The sequence below is a fragment of the Protopterus annectens genome, chromosome 5.part0 (assembly GCF_019279795.1).
Source record: "Protopterus annectens isolate FY-2018-M chromosome 5.part0, PAN1.0, whole genome shotgun sequence".
NCBI classification, from domain to species: domain Eukaryota; kingdom Metazoa; phylum Chordata; order Ceratodontiformes; family Protopteridae; genus Protopterus; species Protopterus annectens.
Genome location: NC_056735.1, coordinates 862743656 through 862763599, shown reverse-complemented (window position 1 = coordinate 862763599; position 19944 = coordinate 862743656).

Genomic DNA, 19944 nt, shown 5'->3' with positions numbered 1-19944 from the left:
CACCAGTGCCATTCAAGATGCTAATATACAGTAAACACATGGTGTTCATCCACTGCAGGCATCTGTTCAGAAAGTACTGGTATCTCTGCCATCACCGCAAGCTCTGCAGATGGCACACAGTACACCACTCTTCAGTAAACAGAGGCAGTTACAGCATCCCTGGGTGAGTTGATATATTTTTAGCTTTGCAGGTGTTTACTTCTGGGATCAGACCACTTAGTCCCAGTCAAATATCTGCTCAACTATATACTGGTACACACAATTAAAAATAACTGTGTGATTAAAATCAGATCTAAAAACTGAACAAACATTGTAAGAATAATAAATAAGCATTAAAATAAACTATTAAGGGCGGCCATGGTGGTGCAGCAGTTAGCGTTGCCACCTCACAGCAAGAGGTTCTCCGATTCGATTCACGGCTGGGGTGCCTTCTGTGCGGAGTTTACATGTCCACCCTGTGGTCACGTGGGTTTCCTCTGGGTGCTCTGGTTTCCTCCCACATCCCAAAGACATGCTGTAGGTGGATTGGACACTCTAAATTGGTCCCAGGCATGAGTGTGTGCGTGTGTGTGCCTTCTGTGGAAGGTTGGGCGCCGGGCTGGCAACTCAACACCGTAAAACTCCACTGCCAATCATGAGCAGACAGGTGATCCGCTGTGGTGACCCCTAACCAGGAAAAAGCCAAAAGAAGAAAATAAACTATTTAATTTACTAGATCTGAATAAACCCTCCAAACCAGATGATAATTTAGAGACTTCCTGAATAGTCACATACCCAGATTAGAGAAGGCAGCTTATTTTAAAGGACCAAAGTAAGCAAAGGATAGTCAAACTGATATTTCTAAAATTATCTTTGTAACAGCCAGCAACATTTTCTCCTAATGACTTGAGGTATCCAGCCAGGATATAGGTCCTCAGTGCCTCTTTCAGATATGAAGGACCTAGGTTGTATATGGTCCAGAAGGTGAGAGCAAGAAGCTTTAAAACTGATCTGGCAGTGGTGTGCAGCTAGTGTAAGATTCACACCAAATGTGTTACAAGACATGATCAGGGAACCATGGCTAACAGTCATGCTACAGAATTTTGCACCTACTGTAGTCATGCAGGGTCCCTGTCTGACAACTCATAGTAGAAGGCATTTCAGTAATCACAGTCAGAAGATAACAGCCCATGAATTGCAGCCAATCCACTGGCATAGGGGTAGGGCATCTACCTGCAACATTGCAAATGTGGGATCAGTTGGCAACCCCAGATGCTGCAGGGCCAGATTGGGGGAGGGCTGGGCTTCAGAAATGTAGGACCAGCTTACCTACCCCAGTCAGATGGAGAGTATGGGCTTACCCAATGCTATACTGCTATCTAACAGAGAACAGCACCTATATAACAAAAACACGTGTCAAAACATTATGTGCAGGAATGAGCATATGTGCCTACACCAATTCACACTCATCCCTCTGGGAAATTATCAGTCATCTAAAGAATTATCATTGTTATCATTATATGACATTGTGCCAGGATGCCTCCTTTCCTCTTCTTCCCCCAAAGATGGATATTGCTCTGCCAGCTGTGCTCCCAGTTTGGCAGTCCTATCATGCGAATAGAGTACACTAGTTAAAAAGAGAGACACCAACAACAAGCTGATGGTCATTCTGGCAATAGGAAACCAAAAAATTATTAAAAAATAGAATGCATCACATCTGCAAGGTCTGATACTGGAATGAGGTTCTAGATCAGGACATTTTTTTAAGATAAAATAAGATGAATATAAGGTACATGTACAGCAGCTAGCAGCTGACCTTTCAGTATAAGTCTGTCAGCTGGAACCACACCCAGATCATGGATATGTGGCACAGATTGTAGTATATGCTCCCTTACACAATAAGGCAGGACAGGAAAAAAAATGTGATGGACAAACAGTCGCAAGTTTCAGTATTGCCTCAGTCATCATCCAACATCATAGCTTCATAGATTGCATGTTGGTCTCTTGCTTTACAGGCTGAGCTAACACACAGCACTGAGTTAATGTCAGCTATCCCCTACATAGATTTGAACCCAAAGTTAGCCACAATATATATGCATGTTTATCTGTGTTGAAATCCAGCCCCCATGTCATTTATACATAACAGCTGATTGTGGGTATTATGACACCCCATACATACTGGCAAGATATTCCTGTGGTATGCTTCTCTGGGATAATGGAAAATGCAAGGGACTCATCTACCAGATGTAGATATCATGAGCATACCAAGGGTGTCTGCTGGAGACACTTGTGGTGATGCCAGCAGCACTGCTCACAAACCGAATTATATTAGAGGTGAACACCTTTTGGCTCATGTACCATACCCTCAGCACTCAGAGCAATGCTGACAACTGCATGGCTAAGCCCATAGGCCTGTTACCTTCTTGCTTATGGGATGTTTACATGCTGACTCATCATTCCTGGTAATATCAGGGAATGTGCATGCATCCACGTACCTTTATTCAATGCTATATAGAGTATGTACATTTTTTTTTTCAATTTCTGCCATTCTGGAAAAAAAAAAGACAAATACAGGTAGTATGCACATTCCCAGCACTTTATTTAAGCATGCTCACACTCCAGTTTATTAGCGTGAGTGGTGTTAACAAAGTTTTTCTTTGTTTAGTATATGAGTTTCGGGTACTGTGTGTATATATTATGCATGCAAGTGTGTGTGTGTATGTGTGTGTGTGTGTGTGTGTGTGTGTGTGTGTGTGTGTGTGTGTGTGTGTGCGCGCGCGAGTGTGTGTGTGTGTTTGTATGCATGTGGAAAGGAAGGGCAATTTCAATGTATGTTATAGTTTATTTCAATTTAGTTTATCCATTCACTGCAAGAAAATGGCAGCATAATGTCTTTTTATTTCTGTACAATAAGAATGAGTCTGCCTTTCATCTAGTCTCATTTCTATGATTAATGCCCAATTTCCAAAAAGTATGCAGCTGTGAATAACCAGTCATAGTTCACATTGTAGAATATTCATTAGCTTCCATTGTATAATCCATCTTCAATCGCTATGTAATATAATTTTATATTCTTCAGAAATTCAAATGTAGTTTGCTTATTCCATAATCTATCCCATGCAATTCGTCTTTACTATAGTTTTGATTTATTTACTTCTAATGTATCAAACATCATATTCGCCAATTTTATAAAGCCAGCTTTAATCCAAGCATAGATCTTATCTGCTGCAATATTTTACCCCTGTTCACATCAGGCTACCCAGGCAATTCCTATTTTTATGATTCAGACCAGTGTCAACAATCTAGTTTTCATATTTGCTTCTTTGCAGAAAAGTAAGTGCAGCAAGCAGCATGCTCATTTAACGTAAAAAAAAATCTTCCAGTTTCTAATATTGCATGTGTTCCCAATACATAGCATCATGAAAAATGTTTTACTCTTGTTAGTCCTGTGTTTTTCTTTTATCTACAAGGGTCTGAATGGATTAGATCTTAAGCCAGATTCATGAACGTCACTACGCACACACAATAGCATGCTATTTTATAGTCATTAAATGGCTCTACACATCGTGTAGAGCTACCTAACAAAGGTAAACAGCAGAGTATGCTAATGAAAGCATAAGCAGCTGAATTACATGCTAATTAACCAATCCAAGATGGCGGAACCATTCAGGATGCTACAAAGTAATCATGTAGAGATAGTATAGCCCTTTGCCATGAACTCCAAAACATTGGAATACAGTCACCATCACACTTAGAAAAATAAAAAAACAATGTTATGAGCTGCTGCTGCTGCTCTCTTGCATGTATATGTGCAACAGGCTCATATCTATGCTGCTGCTGCTGATGACAGAGCTCATCCAAGGAGAAGAAGGGTGTTTAAAACCTGTTTAACATAGACTGCATGATACTGAAATAATAGAGCAATACAGGGTTGATAGTGAAACACTGCAGGAACTCTGTAACTTCTGCTGCCCCCATTTCAGACCCAGGGGATATTGAGGAGAATTTATACCAGTGGAAACTAAGGTATGTGCAGCATTAAGGATCTTAGCTACTGGTAGATTCCACAGACCCACAGGGCATATACTAGGGATGTTACAGGCTTCAGCCTCCAGAACTTGCACCAATTTCTTAAAGCTATGCTATGCTGTAGCATGAAAGGGAGTACATCTATTTTCCATGCACACCAGAGAGAGAGCAAGAACAATGCAGGAATTTTATGCTGTAGCACACTTTCTTGAAGTCTTGGGGGACATAGGTTGCACTCACATAGAAATAAAAGCCCCACCTGATGAACGGGGAAGAACATACATCAAAAGTAAGGATTTCCACTCAGTCAACTGCCACATTAACTATAATGCCCGAGGGATCATCCTCAATGTCTGCGCAAGCAACCAAGGCAGTAATCATGACTCACACATACGGCACACCTCTCAGCTTTACACAAGGTTTTTTTGGGGTGATGTTCCACAACATCATCTAGAGGGTGATGCAGGTATGCACTGAAACTGTGGCTCATGACACAGATCAGAAATGCAAACAAACCTACAGAGGAAGGGTACAACAATGCCCACTCTCAAACTAGAAACATCATAGGGTGTGTTTTGGGCATGCTGAAGTCACATTTCTGCTATCTAGATACATTGTTGGTGCTCTACAGTACAACCCAGGCACCTGTGTAGAAATTCTCAAAGTTTGTGCCATGTTGCACAATACTGCAGATGCAACAGGGACAGCAAGGGCCAGGACCACACATTCCTGGACCACAGGCAGGGCCAGCACCTCCAGCAAATACAGACAAGAATTCTGAGGAGACGCTCCAGCTGCAGGGGTAGCTAATAGATATGGGGGTGCACAATATGCCCTTGGCCTTGTTAACAGGCAAAGGGTAGCACACACTCTCACCTCCTAAGACTCAAAGGTTAATGCATACACTCAACAACTTGGACAAATGATAGCACACGCACTCCTCAGCAAAGGAACACCCTAAGCACATGCAAATACTAATAGTGATGTGATCCAATGTCCACAGATTTTACATACCTGTGTAATATCTGTGTAAGGATAGCATCAGACAAAGTCAGCCTAAAAACACACAACTCATAACTGCAGTAGTGTCAAGGTAAGTATGAAATCTGTATTATACATCAAATGTGTAAGAAGATAAGTTACCTGCATACTGTCATTTCCTTACCCATCTACTCTGTGAATCAGACATATATGCAACCCTAAGTCAAATCCAAATGAACAAAGACCATGGCACAGTCATCATCATTTGCACAGGGCGGAGGTGGGCAGTAGGCTAAGGTTGACACCAAAGTAGTGAATATGTGTGATTAAGAAACACACAGAATGTTCATTAAAGTATGAAATATCTCAGGGGCACGAACAAAAGATGTATCCCGTCAACATTACATTTTTAATACCTTGCATGTGTGTTGTTCGGTATGGGCAGTTTTTGCAAAACACAATCAAGTTCTGTGGTAGCACTACATCCTGGCATGCTGGACAGGTGTGAGGCATGCATGGCAGAGTTGTGAGTTCGATGTTGTTGCTTCTGACCACACAGACTATCTCTGCCAGAAGTTGCACTATGACTTCCACACTCTCAGTTCAAATTTGGGATGCTACATGAATGTGAGTGATGTCTGCTGGACAAGTTATCTTCACAACTAAGTCCAAGATCACAACCTCGTGCTATACTAAGTCTTTGTGTGGACACCTCAATCACTGATGGAGCAGTAGAAGTAATGCCAGTAAGGGAGCTGGATCTGGGCACAGCCATGCAAGCTAACACCAGAGGATGTTGTGGCCCTATGGACATGTGAATGCCAGCCCACCCTAGCAGATGTTCCATTACAGACACTGCCTAATCCACTGTGTCATTCATCCTATACAATGAGTCATACACATGGTTATGGCAGTCACGCAGTAGCAAATGATAACACAGTACTGTGATGTAACAGTATTAACTTGGAAAGCACAGCAAGAACTGACATGTGTGCAGTATACTAGCAGTAATTTTTTTTAAATTGCATATATATCAAAATTCTTTTTTTCTGTTACATATTGAAATGCATTCAAAATACGAACACGTAAGCAGTTTCTGAAGGGGACAAACATAACTTATAAAATAGTGCAGCAATATGTAGAACAATCTTCTCCAAGTAACTATCAGTAATGGTCTGTCTGTATCCGATCACGCTCCCCTCCTTCCACTTCCACATCATTATTTTTATAAAGTCTAAATTCAGCCCTCTGAGCATTGTGAAGATTCAAATGAGGTGTGAAGTCATTAGCATTCCTTAATACATAAAAGAAATCACTTGGTGTAGGGGATGTAAACATGATGTAATTATCTACATGACTTCATGCAAATGCCCTACAATTGTTAGCTGCTAATGGCTTGCAAGTGTTACTGATTGCTCTGACTACAACAACAAGCAATACTGCAGTGACAGTTCTCTCTGAATTGTTTGTATCATGCAGAGTAGACTTAAAATAAAAAGTGTAAGCACATTGAGAGCTATGAGAACAACCTTAACAACATTAATATCCTTATACTAAGAGCAAATTGTCCATCCTGTGCTTAAAATCTTTTTGAAGTGCTGATTAGCTATATTATACACTGAACAAAGATACAAATAAATGGCCATGACACTGTCTTTCTGTAGGTAAGCTGAGAGGAGGGGAAGATGTTCAGAAACTAAAGAGAAGGAATAGCTGGCCGTGTTGACAATGTGATATTAATATGGTGTGGGCTATTATTTGCACAAAATATTTGTCAATATCACGTTGATCTAGACATGTTCAAGCAAATGGGAAAGGAACATTTTCTGGTCCTGTGTTGGTAGGAAAGAGGGATAAGAAACACAAGAGAATACGTATTGTTATTGCACTGACTTGAGGCTTCATTTCCAGATAGTGTGATATCTGACAGAGTTAATATATATAATCAGGTTGTAACACACAGATCTAGGAAACTTCATAATCCTGCCTCTTCATTATTATTCACCGCTATTTGTTAATGTTGACAATTTTTTTTTTTGTGTTCCTCATTTGGGTGAGTTTTGGCAAAGCGTACTCTTGACTAGCACCATTTCAAAGCAATGAACAAGAGTCCACTGACCAAGGTACAAACTGATAAATTTAATTTGACATGCCATCAGCAGCACTTTCTACACTGACACAGGTGCACATTGCTGCAGCACTTTGAACTGCAGAAAGAGAAGAAATTCTACATCACATCTAAGCAAGCAATAATGCCCAGCAGGGTGTGTGTTAATGTGTAATTAACGCCCGCCCAGGAGTGTTATGAAGCCCGATGCTGCATATATATATATATATATATATATATATATATATATATATATATGTGTGTGTGTGTGTGTGTGTGTGTGTGTGTGTGTGTATATATATATATATATATATATATATTACTATATACTTTTTAGCATATTTTGGATGTAAAATAATTCCTCCGGCTAATGTTTAAAACTTGCTGTAGTATATGTTAATGGTGTTGGGGGAAACATAACCAGGTTATTTACTTTATTTTTTTGGTTCCTTACTCCTAAATCCTTTGGTTGGCAGTCACTGGAGATTGAAATTACTAAATAATGGCATACATTTGAGGTTCAGACTTTTTTCCTTAAGAAAATTTATGCTAATTTAAATCCTTTAGTTTAGCAGCTTTGTAAATTTATAAGAGTAATAATTACTTTTGTATTTTAGAGCCTTTGCTCCCTTTTATTTTAGGCTTTATCCAGATTTATTCAGCTGAAAGATGCAGAGGTTTGTAAACCTCTTTACTGCTGCTGATGCCAGTAGTCATCTCATGCACTCTCACACACACACCATACCTCTCAACTATCCAGATCTTCACAGAATGTCCAGATTTTTGCCTCATATTTTTGGTCTGTTCCTCATAAAATTCGTGGTTTTCTGGTAAATCACTGGTATGTTCTGAGCACTGAGGTCATTACATAATGACTTACATTTGAGTTTCAGACTTCAAATCTTTCAGAAAATGTGTGCTAACATAAACCTGTTATTCTAGCAGCTTTCTAAGCTTATAAGAGCAATATTTCAAACCTGTCCCTGTTTTTGGGCTTTTGTCCCCCAATTATGGCAGGCTTTGTCCAGATTTCTGGCATGAAGAGGTTGAGAAGTATGACGCACACCCATCTCTGCTTCAGAAAAAAATGCATGCCAATGAAAACACTGTTATTCTAGCAACTTTCTAAGTTTATAAGAGCAATATTTAAAATCCATCCTTATTTTCAGCCCTTTGTTTCCCCATTTATTTGTAGCTGTGTCCAGATTTCTTGTGCAGAGAGGTATGGTGGAGAGGTATGCAAAGATGTTATATGATGCTGCCAGGGATCACCCGATCGCTCTCACTCTTCACTTTCTGTCTCTCTCTCTCTCTCTCTCTCTCTCACACACACACACACACACACACACACACACACACACACACACACACACACACACACACTCGCTTTCTCTCTCTCTGCTGCTTTCATGCACACATTCACTCACACACGCATACAGCAACATAAACAAGATCATCTCTCTCTTTCTCTCTCTTATCATACACACATACAGTCTTTCTCTCTCTCTTTCACAAACACACGTGCGAGTGCTTTTTATTTTACATTCATTAAACAGCAGAAGCGCTGCTTAGCGAGTGTAAAATAGTAGCTTAACTGATCTCTCTCACACTCACACTCGCATGCACTTTCACACACAAAAACATACACATACTTTTTTTTTTACTTTTATTTTATTTTACACTCATTAAACAGCAAAAGCGCTGCTTAGCAAGCGTAAAATAATGGCGGTCATTCCGTTTTCTCAGTCCAAGCTCCATGGCAGCTTGATATGCTGCGGTGAAGCGGCAGACTCATTTTTCAGTGGACATTAGTTGTACATTAATACCCTGCTGGAGAACACTCATTCTCCAGTCAAGGTACTGATGCACAGTAAGCCCATTCTCTAATTATAATTGTAGCACATGGGTGAAATGAAATTAATTTAAAGAAACAGGAAAGTGGATGCAGGGTTTGAATTCATCTTGAAGCCACGTGCTACTTGGAAGGTTTGCAGTACATGCGAAAATGCATCTCTTGTTTTTTTGTGTGGAATACAACTTGTTATATATGTTTTTTTTTTTTTTTGGCTTAAATAAAGGCAGTACTGCTTAGCAGAGCACAATCAGAGCTCACAGCTGAAGGAAAGAGTGAACACTTTCATTTCTGTAATCTTCATTAGTGCAAAAAGTTTTGTCACGACTGCACAGTATAACTAACAAATGAGTGATGTGCACATATCTATTTCTGTCGCACAAGCTGTAAATGCAGTGACTTTGGCCCCTTAACAGAGTTTCTCTGGGGTTAAAATCAATACCGTGCAAAAGAGAATGCAGAAATTATTACACCAGATGTATCACTTACTTTCATCAGAACATTATCTACTTTTTTTTCCTTTTTCTTGACTTGTGCAATTGCTCACTGCTGAGCACTGCACAATCAAGCTTACTGGCTTAAGGAAAAAAGTGAAAATGTTATTTAGAAAGCCTTCTGTAGCACAAATAGGCTTTACAGCAATGCATGCATGTCAGCACTCCGGACAGTATTGAGTCTAGAACATCAACTTTCTGTATAACTCTCTTTGGCAGAACATGTAAGTGCACTGACTTTAGAGATAGAACACAAATAATCCAGGGTTCAAATCCAGATAAAATGTATTTTTATAAAGGGTGTCAGAATGCAGTTTCTAACAACATCTTGATTAGGAAGATAACTGCACAGAAATAGCTATTGTAATTATGTTTATTGCAAGAAATGTCTCATTAACGCTTTGATAAATACATTTTTCTAAGTACCGTATCTCATAAATGATTTACTTATGAAACACAATTGAATGTGTGTGAAATTGTTTAAGAAGGATAATTAACATAATGAATTAAAATGCACTTGCATATCTGTGATGGGCAGAATATGTATGTTAAAATACGCTCTTCACAAAGCCCAATTCTGTGTTTAGGACCATATGTGTAGTGAATTATGTATATATCATATCCTAACCTATATTAATCAGCTCATGAAAGTCTATCCATCTGACATAAAATTATAAACAATAATACTGCCTCTTTTGTGGAAATGCATTTCACAGGACTTCTAATAAATCACACACATACAGGCCTATCTGAAGTACATCTCCATTCATACTGAAGGCAGGTGATATGTAACGAAGATGGCTAAAAGGGAGTTCTCCTGTAACACTGACAAATAATCCCCTTGCTTGAAATTTATGCATTATTTCTTCCTTAGGTTTGAGTCTCACATTGATCAACTTTTTACAGTGTACAATTCCAGCAAGTTATGTACCAAGACATCCTATTTAACCTCAAAAACACTAGAGATAGCAATCAAAGCCATTCAGCCTGTCAGTGTTGAACATTTGAAAATGTGTGACTAGGTTAAGCATCAGACATGACAAATCTCACTGCCATGTTTCATACCTTCATTGTTGTTTCATAAAATACCTTCCTCTTTGTTTGCAAATGCATCTCTGTGTTTTTCATTGTGCAAATGCAGTTGGCATGTTTGTGTACTAGCTGTTAAACAAGAGATTGGAATTTGATGTCAGTTCAGAATTACAGTTGCTGCTTGATGTCAGCAGGCATAACTGGTGTGAGAGATGAGAGTGCTAAATTTAGAGCACTGAAGTGAGGTGTTGAGGTGTCCAGGAATTTTGTGGCACTCATTGTGAAGCACTACATCCTATGGCTACTGCAGTGGGACTATACTGGGTCTCAGTATAAGACTGAGGCTTGAAACAGATCAGTCAAGGCTGTCTTCAGTGCAACTAGCACCCAACGTATTCGAGAGAATTGTCATCACCACTACAGTGACCTGAAATGGTGCAAGAAGAACCTCCTTAGCCATTGGGATAATGAGTTTAGAACTGCTGACATCCCTCAGTTGTGTAAATATACTGACCCATCAGTAGTGAATGTTACAGAATGCAGGACACAGCCAAGACTGTTATTCAACATGCTTTCATTTCTCTTCTTCTCTGTTGTACAGCTGCTGAAGACATTACAGCAAACCAGGAGGGGCACCAATCAAGGTAAACTCACCTCAGAGAGTCAAAGGGTACGTATGCATCAGATCTTACTGTAAGCCTAATAAGTATCATTACTGTATGCAATATGGCAATACTGAAATAAATAGCTGTATTTATATATCATAGCAGTGCAGCTGATTAATGGCACAATAGCTTAGTACCTTCTCATCATACCTGGATGTGGCAAAGGTGTATAGATTAGATAATCACAACTGTTTATTTTCTGAAATTATATAGTCATGTGATATGCCACAAATCTAATTATCTCTCTTTTTTGTCTCACCCTTCCTCTCTCTTTTTTTTTTCTTTTTTTTTGGGGGGGGGTATTTTATATGCTTTAAAATGTTCTATTGTCATACATTTCTGCTTACAAAAGTTGACATACAGCACAGAGAGGTAGACAGACCATTGAGGATCAGCCCACCATCCCTCCACAGGTTGCAGCACCAACACCCAGCACTTCAGTGTCCCAAGCTGACAGGGCTGCCTACACAACCCCTGCCCTACCTGTCCTATCTGCCTCAGGTAGTTCTGCCCTGGCAGCTGGTGCACTGGTACCCTCCAGGAGTGCTAGCACTAGTGGGGGTGGTGATTTTGTCACCCAAGAGCTGACAGGGCTGGTGGAGGGTATAATGGAAAGGAGACTTGGTACCTGAATTGGCTATGTAGAAAAGGTGCCTCATCATATTGCCAAGACAATGCCATGTCAAGCACTGACACAATAAACTGAGACAGGAGACAGTGATGACAATTCTGAAGGTGAGGACTAGATTATCACTGTTCTCAGGCTTGATGTGGGTGTGCCTCTGATATCTCCTACCTATCTCCAGTCATGATGTCCCCCAACCTTTTGTATTTGTCACCATCCTTGTCTGTCTTGTTTGTCCTGTATGTCTGTGACTGCTTCCTCACCTAACCTTCCTGCCTGACTCTCACATCCCTAAGCCTCTTCCCCAACATTCCTCTCTCTTTGAAAGGAAAATCAAAGTAAAAAAAATGGTCACCTGTCCCATAAAAACATAATGACCCATACATAGCTCTGCATTTCTCCTATGTGTCTTCTTGATACACTTAATTTGGTACAATTGGTTCTATAACATTATTCTGTTGTTGTCACCTACCCTTGGTGTGGTGACAATCAAAATTCAGCAAATTCTGTCTATACTTCTACATTTATGTTGTGAAGAAATTAATATCTATGGTTCTCTCCCACTACATTCCTGCAGATTCCTCTATTCTTTTCCCTGTGTCCTCCCCTCTGCTTCCCCCCATTTCACCACTTTCATGTCAACCCCATTTTCACATGTTTAATCTGGTCAACAACTTGAATCACACACAGCACATTTGGCCAGAAACAACCCATAAGAAAGCCTTCACTTTTTCCCCCTCTCTATTTGTATGGATTTTGGCATCATATACCAATGCCAAGTGACAGTAAATGGCTGTTAATATTCTATGGCAAAACCTGGTCGGTTGTTGCCATCATTTGCAGTAGTTTGCTTCTCCTCATACACAGGTGGTTAAACATGCTGCTCTACCAGAATACATGTAAAGACAGACTAAAATAAATTATTGGCAACATTACTCTAACAGTTTTTTGACTATTGGATGCAGTCAAATGCAGCATTCTCTGTGGAGTGTCAACATAAGTAAGTTGTCTAAAAATTTATTTTTGACCATAGCATCAAGAGTTTGATTCCAGATGCATGTCATATTATTTCTTACTGTGAAGTTGTACAAGGCTCCATCTTAGGCCCACTTCTATTCTCAATATTTACAAACAACCTCCATTTGTCACTCACAAAAGCCTCACTCATTCAATATGTAGACAACTCAATGGTGATATGTGCTGCTCTCTCACTTCAGGAACTCCAGAAACTAACACAAGAATCCTTTCTTGAAATTGAATCTTGGCTCACAAATTCTAATTTAATATTAAACCCTAAGCAAAACAAACTTATGATCTTCCATCCTACTAAATATGTCTCTCTCATTAACACATTTAACATTTTTTTCACTAAATAACACCATCATCTCACCATCCCCACACACCAAACTACTAGAGTTGAAATGGACTGCAAAGTTAAATTTGACATTCACATTTCCCAAACTGTGAAAAAAGTACATAAAAAACTTGGAACGTTATATAGGAATAAACACTATTTTACTACAAATTCTAGAATTGCCATCACCCAAACACATCTAGTCTCCACACTGCTATACGCAGCTCCTATACTCACTATCCTACATAAATTGGGGGTACAAAAACTTGAATCCTGTTATAACAAAATAGCCAGATATGCTACAAACTTACCAGCCAGAACCCACCATTGCTTTGCACTTAAGTAACTTAGCTGGTTAGAGCTCCCCCAACTCCTTCACTATATCCAGTTAACCATGGCCCATACAATTCTCTATGAATCCTTACTTCAACCCTATACCACTAACAGAATCTTATGCTCCTCTAACAAACATCTCATAAAAATCAATGCATCCAAAAATCAAGATGGAGACTCCCTGTTCTCAAATTATATAGGAAAAATATGGAATATACTTCCAGATAACATAACTACCACTGCATACCTATTCCAATGTAAAAACACTCTAAAAGCTCATTTCCTAAACATATGGCTGTGTCCTTGCTTTACTCCTGACCAACATCACTCTCTCAGTCTCCTATCTTGTACTTCCTCTGCATATCCTACAATGTATCTAACTTCACCACCTCTGACTGCCTATTCCTACTTTTCCTGTCACTCTGTAAATAATCACTCTCAGTACTAACTCAATGATGTGGAGAAATAATATCTCTGACTTCTCTATGTGATCAATTTGATAATAGCTGTAATGATGAGTATTCACTTGAAGCTATGACATTGTTTCTATTGCATTGTAATGTTTTTTCAGGCACTAACCTGCAAATTTAGTCTATTTAGTTGTCTTTTAATGTGTAATAACTATGTTAGCCTAAATTTGTATCTTATAACTTTTCCATACTATGTATTACACTATTTCTGTATGTTCATTGCGTACATTTTGTAAACTGTATATTTTTAGCATTTCTGTATGTTCAATGTGGAGCTTTTCTCTCCAGGCCTCTGCTGAAAAAGGACATGTGTCCAGTTGGACTTTCCCGGTAAACAAATGTAAAATAAATAAAATAAAGTAAAATTTAGTAAACCACCCTTATTTCACTCATGTCTTCATCAGGTTTTGCCTGTCATACAGCTTCTTTACCCCCAGAGGCATCACTTACTGATAAAGAACATACTGAGGACACACCATAAAGATGTGCATTAATGACCCATAACACCACCCTTTCATATGTGTCTGTATATCTGTCAGTATCCTCACCACTTCTCTTTCACCCCTTTGTACTGTTGACTATTCAATAGGCTGAGGGATATAAATGTCATGTGATGGCACTTTCAGTCTCCAATTACTGTGCTGAAGAATAAAACCTACATCTTCCATTGGGTGGATAGGTTATCACTTTCAAATCAAATGTGTGATTTTGAGATATGTGAAGTAGGATTTCCTTGGTGGGGTGTAGAGCTAATGATCAAGTCTATAAACTTAATTTTACATCTTGACAATGGCTCTAATCCAGCATTAGGTGAAACGCCTACTGTCTGTTTTTATAGATGTCTTTATTGTGAATAAGTTACCTATATATCTGTCTAAGCCTCTTCTGTTTGATCAGTTGTAGTCTTCGGCATTTGCACAAGGTCTGGCAAAGAGCAACTGTAGTATGTGATGCTAGATGGCAAAATGTGATGAGCGCTTGCCTTACACGTCATTGTACACCCAGTTAACTTGTGATTTCCCTTGAAGCATGTCTCATATGTAGTAGGTATAAAAGATTATTTTGGTAGCTATTAAACACAAAATTTGGCCAGGCAACATATTTATCATAGTCATTCCTAAGTATTCTTAAAGTCATGACAAAAAGTTACTATAATAATCACATTCTGACATTCTTTGTAAAATGATCTGCATACTGGAGTGGAACCCTACTTCAACTCTTCTTTTTCATTTAGCTCTGAAAGTTTACAGCTTGTGCTACAGAGAAAGCTAGGTTGACAAGTGGATTTTCTTCACTCACTAAGTACTGTCCAGATTGCTAAAGGCCACTCATCGCTGCTAAGCCTGTTTGTGCTGTAGAAGGCAAACCAAATTAAAGTTTTTCACTTTTTACTTCAGCAGAGAACTTTGTTTGCTTGCAGCATACCGTCATGCAGATGGGGAAGGCAAGCACAACACTTCATTTTTGAACTGATCTTTGGGGCTAACTTGGAAAGCTATAATACAACATGCAATGCATACATAAGTAACATGGAAAAATAAAACAGATCTGTTGTAAATGTCATCAAAATCACAGCATTATCTCTGTGATTCTTACTTGTGCAAATGTTGGCAGGGAGCACCACTGAACATCACTAAACAGTGGTACTTCACAGTCCCAGTTCAACACATCAAAGTATAATTAGGCATGTGCTAACACTTTGCCAACATCCGCACAAACACGTTTCTCAGCATTGCACTTTAGGAAGAGTTTTGGAACAAAAATAAGCATTGCTACTAGATTATATTACTTCATTACATGGAAATTGTTTAATGTACTGAGGTGAAATGGAGTGAAATGTGTTGCTAACTGACCACTTCATTCTGCACAGTTGGTTCTGCACTGCAGCACTAACACTTAACAATGATATACAACCACATACAGCCTTGATGCACACAGATCATCATTTTTTATCCCTCCTGCATTGGAACATTAAGTATTAATTGGTATTGACAGTCTACATTGCCCATGCATGAGCACATATCATTGCTAATAACAGTACCATTCATTACAGTTTACCTACCACCATCATAATTTGATGCTCCATAAATGATTTATTGTCCATCCCGTGTTTCCCAATTGTGTGTGTTATATAAATAAGACAGGTAGATGTCATTCTCAGTTCTGCTGTATACATTAATGGCAGCAAAGCTGACACAAGTCAGCAGTAAGTATGTATGTATTATTGATCGTAACATTGCATTTATTCTGTCATATCAACAAATATGGACTTGCACAAAACCTTCAACATCACATTATCTTCTCTGACACATAATGAGAAGCAAATCCTATCTACAATGCACTGTCACAGTATAAAAGACAAACTTTTGCATGGACGCTTGCATTAAGTACTGTGTCCTGTAGATTGTGTCAATAAATAGGTGGGGTGTTCTAATCTCACGGCAGTAAACTTGTCTGTGTGGGTACATAGTCATGTAAATATGACCTTAACTACTGCAGGCCTCAATAAAGTGGTAGCCTGAAGTTAATTTTACACTGCAGGGTGAGTCCACATCATTATCAGACCCTTCTCCCAACATAATCTTCTCTGCAATACAATGCTAAAATCATCACATATAAAGTGCACTCTCACACTATAAAAGTCATACTTCTGCTGTGGCACTTGTGTTGCATACTGTGTTATCTAGATTGCAATATAGAAAATTACAGTTGGATAACAGTTACCTAGAACATTGTATTGAAAGAAGTATTGTAACTCAAGGGCTTCAGTTTTAAAGGTTTCCTAATGGCTTAAATTATGACCTAGCCATTTTTTAATGAATTAATGGATCTATTTAACTGTAATCATTAGGGAAAATAATAATACAATGGATTTTTTGAAAGATGTGATTAATATCTTGAAGGTATTATTAAATCACATTTATTATTTAACTATCATTCTGCCTCCTATTTTAAGATTGTTGCAAACATTGATGACAGATTAACATAAATAAACAAAGGAAGACTAAGAAATTAGATTGAGATGCCAAAGCCTGTCACAATAATACACCTTACCCCTCTGAAATCATTAAGACTTACAACAACAGGGGGCAAATGATAGGTAATAACCACAACAACATTGATGAACCAGATAAGCGTACCTCTTCAATTGTGAATCATGAACTACAAGAGATTACAGCTGCTACAAATGTAAGTCTTAATTTTAACTTGGATTTTCCCCCAGTTTTGGAAACCAGTACTCAGACACTGAGAAAGGATCAGTCCCCTTGGAACATAAGGTCACTACAAACATTGAGGGGGAAGCTGACAGGTGCAAGAACATGTGGAAAGGGAGACTCAGGAGATAGCACATATTTTACCAAATGAAACACCATTACAAAAAGATGACTATTGCCTTTGTAAAAATGGATTTAGGATTTACAATTTTATGCATGAAAAGATAATTGATATGCATTTTGAATTCTTTACAAAAAAATTTACTTTTGTTCCATGTGGAGAATTTAATCTGGTTGACTGTCTTTTAGAATTAAAGATGTAGACCAGAAAAAAAAAATTTGGCATGCATGCTTTAAGAGAAAGAACCAGTATTAGGAAAAGAAACTGTTTTGTGCTCCAAGGTCAACCTGTAACACAGTCTTTCTAAAGAAAGCATAGATGTGATGTTCATGCTTTAGCATTATCCAACAGGTCTTGGTTTTATAACTTAGACAGCAGAGAACTGGAATTATTGAACAAACTAAAAAATGATACCACCTTATTACAGTAATGAAACCAGATAAAGGTAGAGGTGTGGTGTTAATTAGTACCTTGCAATACACTAGGAAGATGCTCGCCATTCTTTTGGACATGGAGAAATATGTTCCAGATTCTATGGGAGAATTTATGTTTTTTTCAAAACAATGTAGATCTGCATCTAGAAGAGCTTTTTTACTGTGTTCAGTTATTACTAAAGACATGCATGAATTCTTGTGTATTGAGAAAGCAGTAATAGAGGTGATCTTTGGTACCCCAAAAATTCATAAAAATGAAAGACACCCTTTCCTAAGACCCACAGTGTCAGCCAAGTTCTCCAAAATGTATCCCTTGGCTGTCTATATAGATAAAAAACTGAAGAATTTTGTATATGAACAACTTCACATTCTCAAGGACTGTTGGGATTTTCTCTGTTGGGACTTTCTTTCTGGCAATTTACTCCTGAGGTTTATTAGATTTAATCTGTTTTTGTCTATATTGATGTGATTGGCCTTTCTTGGATGCATTTCTGCAGACAAAGACATGAACAGCTTTACTGAAGTTTTATTGAAATGCCCCTCTGTCACAGACCATGAGTTTGTTGTCTTATCAAGTTTTATAGAATATGTCCTTACAGGGAATGTTATATTTTTTGATGGTGAAATCTGCAGACAAAAGGGTGTTGCTATGGGGGCTGTGTGTTCCCCACTTTACGCAAACATTATTATGTGGGCTTAGGAGGAGGAATTTATATTTGGATCTAAGTACCAAGATTGTTGGGCAATGTATGTTAGATTTCTGGATGATGTCTTTATTCTTTGGAAAGATACTTCATCTAAGCTTGATGAGTTTATTAGTTACAAAAATTCACCTCTTCATTCCTGAGATTTGCTCACAAAATAAGTGCTGAAATATGCCGTTATTTGGATATTACCATATACAAGGAGAGACAAAGAGGTAGGCTTCAGTCAAAGATATTGCAAACTAGGAGCCATAGTCAAGTCCCCAAATGATATGGACATCCTACAGAAGGACCTCGCTGAGAAAGATGCCTGGTGTCAGAGCCATAGCCTCAAGCTCAATGCCAAAAAGTGCAGTGTCACCCCCTTTGGTGAAAACTCTGTGCCCATGAACTACCACATAGGCAGCAATCTACTTAACACTGAATGTGTGATAAGAGACCTTGAGACCCAGGAGGACAGTAGTCTCTCCTTTGATAGTCACATCGCCACAGTAGTCAGGAAGTCCTTCTCTGTGGCACACCTCATCATAAAAGGGTTCTCATCCAGGAAAAAAGAGGTCATTGTTCCCCTCTACTCGAAAATCATTAGACCCATTATAGATTACAACGCCCCTTTTGGAATGTACCTCACAAGACATCTGCAGCAGCTGGAAAGGCCACAGAAGTACCTCACAAAGAGGATTACTGGCCTCAAACAAATGCCCTACACTGACCGTCTCAAAAAACTCCAGCTTTACTCCGTAGCATATCGCCTACTCCAAGGTGATCTCTGCCTAACATATAAAGTTATGTCAAACCCAGAGCTGTTGGACTTGCTACACCTAAAGAAATCCCAATCCCTCTGAGCTACACGCTCTAGGGGCCTAAACCTTGTCATCACAATAAACAGGACATGCTGGAGGGATAGATTCCTGTCCCAGAGACTTCCCATACTCTGGAACAGGCTACCCATCTATGTCAAGCAAAGTTCTTCAGTAGCACTCTTCATGAAAAATCTTGATGAGTGGATGGGATATAGGAAATACACCCCGGGGATCACTTCTGTATCTCTGCTCAACAGTGGCACAGGAAAATAACTTTCTTGGGTGGCGTAAGCCAGGGAACCTTGTTGGCTAGGCTTACATAGGCCCTTGGGTCGCTAGCCTACTAACTACCTATGAACCTATGAAAACCTACTTTTTCTAACTCATATCTACATTTTAGAAGATGTCACCTCTTGCATCAGAAAAAGCCCTTGGTGAAAGGACAGTTTGTCAGAGTTTCGAGAATGACAACTGACAATGAAGTTTTCTTCACTGAGCATAAAGAATTGCTGGACATATTCATTAAAAGAGGCTGTCCTAGACAGTTTGCAGTTAAAATCCTCAGAGAGGTCATGATCAAGAGAAAAGAGACTCTATTTTAGGTCATCCAGGACAATTACCCAGGGCCACTTCTACCACAGAATTTTCTCTGAGTTTGCCTTTGATATACCACCCTTTAAATAAAGAGATTAACAGAATCCTTGCCAAACATTGGGTAGATCTCATCAAAGACAAGCACACATCAA